The sequence below is a fragment of the Myotis davidii genome, unplaced genomic scaffold (assembly GCF_000327345.1).
Source record: "Myotis davidii unplaced genomic scaffold, ASM32734v1 scaffold666, whole genome shotgun sequence".
NCBI lineage: Eukaryota > Metazoa > Chordata > Mammalia > Chiroptera > Vespertilionidae > Myotis > Myotis davidii.
This window is the reverse complement of record NW_006296629.1, coordinates 336,572-338,673: the sequence shown is the minus strand read 5'-3', so window position 1 is coordinate 338,673 and position 2,102 is coordinate 336,572. Positions and strand designations below refer to the sequence as shown.

General features: G+C 39.3%; 1 protein-coding gene across 1 annotated transcript in view; it reads left to right on the top strand.

The window, feature by feature from the left end:
* Positions 1-707: 707 nt before the first annotated feature.
* Positions 708-2,102, top strand: part of TOX4 (TOX high mobility group box family member 4) — a 30,137-nt gene continuing 28,742 nt past the window's right edge. Inside the window, exon 1 of the mRNA XM_006772358.2 lies at positions 708-714. The gene's annotated coding sequence lies outside the window, so the exon portion shown is untranslated. The remainder of the gene's footprint in view (positions 715-2,102) is intronic.

Sequence of the window (2,102 nt, the reverse complement as noted above, 5' to 3'; positions counted from 1 at the left end):
GGTCTAATTACTGCTGTCTGCAATGATCTACAATAGTAAGATCTAGACTGCTATAAATAATATGGTTTCCAATGGTGCTGGCCTTCAAAAACCAATCAACACCCATATTATCACAGTTACCATTCTTCATCAGGGGTGGAAGATCCATTTTCTTTTTTTTAATAGATATTTTTATTGATTTCAGAAAGGGAGAGTGAGAGATAGAAACATCAATCATTGATCGGCTGCCTCCTGCATGCCCCCCACTGGGGATTGAGCCTGCAACTTGGGCATGTGTCCTTGACTAGAAATGACCCCGAGGCCCTTTAGTCTGCAGGCTGATGCTCTATCCACTGAGCCAAACCGGCTAGGGCATGGATGGGAGAACCATTTTCTATGATAATTCATGACCATTCCACTCAGAGCACCGGCAATGATCAACACAGGTCATGAATTTGTCCAGAAATGTTTCTCCTGTTTATCTTACAATTGGTGAAATACCCAAGTATAGGAGGTTATGAATGATTTGGATAACAGAACTGGATATAGGATTTTTGGGTTAAAAAAATATGCCCCAAAACATCCAAATGGTACGCTTGAATGGCTCTGAAAGCAGCCGCTCCATGCAGAATGCTATCTTTGATCAATGCCTACAAACACTAAATATTTTTTGGTTGATAAAAACTGTACCAAAACAATAGTTATATTTACTTTAGTTTTGTCCCTCGTGTGAAGGTGCAGGCTAACCCCAAATTCAACAGCCTCAAATCCTTTTTGGAAGGAGGTCATATTTAAAAAAACAAAAGCATAACCAAAGCAATATCCCAAATGTCTCCCAACTTCCTGTGGTGCAGTGTTAACTGGGGGCAGAACCTTCTATGGAATGAATGTATCTCAAGAAGTACCTCCTCCAATATCTTTGATAGAATTTCCTAGGAGAGTATCTACTTATGCTTGAGATAAATCAGAAATGACACATGAAATATGAGCAGCTTGGATACATGCATACATATTTAATAATGAAGCAGTTCATCACCAACAACAAAAAAATTAGAAAAATTCACGAGACTCAGTGCTGTGGAATAGTATGGGACAGCAAGGCAAAAAGATACAGCAACTGACCCGGAAAGCTGAATGAAGAGGGAAGCAAAGGCAAATTTGGCTAGGATAGTAGTATATGCTCTTGAAAAGGAGAATGGAAAAAAGAAAAGGAGAATGGCTGCTGCAATACCCACTTATTTGACTGCTTAGGAGCAGGCAACTTTATGCTGCATGGAAGGGAAGCAAAGAGCTAAGAAAGGAAAGAGAGGAGAGGGAGAAGAGCAATACAGAATCCAGGGTAAGCAGATGGAAGAGATTGCGATAGAGTTACAAGGAGATGACTCTATGGCCTTTTGTTTCCTCTGAGCCTGTAAGTATGTCAGTTAAATTCAATGATCACATAAATCGCACTAGGCACTGTGAAGGAATGGTGAAGGGAGTGCTTCACAAAGTACAGGGAGAACGTGGTCCCTGCTCTCAAGGAGCTTACATCCTATGTGGGGAGACAGATTCCACACACAAAACAACTATAAAACATATTTACAAAGCAACATAAATACAAATAAATATACATATGAATAAACAACATATGAAAGCTAAGGGGTACTGTGTCAATAATTGCTTAGAATCCCTAGGTCAGTCAAAGAAGACTTTCTGAAAGAAAAAGTTTTGGACTTTGACTATATAGGGCATGTGCAAAGGCATAGAAGTGGAATATGTCATGTCCAGTAAGTAAGCAGAATAGCTTGATTAGAGTAAAAAGTCTCAATAGGTCTCATTAAGTATGATGAAACAGTAGGGGTGTATTTGGTGAAAGATACTGCAATGTTAGTTCTGGTCCCTAAAACAAACAAACAGGGAAAGATGTTTTCTTTAGGTAATAAGTGGCCACAGGTCCAGGAGCAATTCCACTGCTCTCAAAAGTTTTGTAGTTACTCTAAAACTAGCAATAAGATGGTAGAGAAGTATTCAGCATTCTTCAGCAGCTCAAGAACTCTTGCAGCCTTCTGCAAGAACTCTTATGAAGTGACAGGTAGAAAAACAATGAAATTCAAAGACAGAGGAACTATCATCTAAAGGCT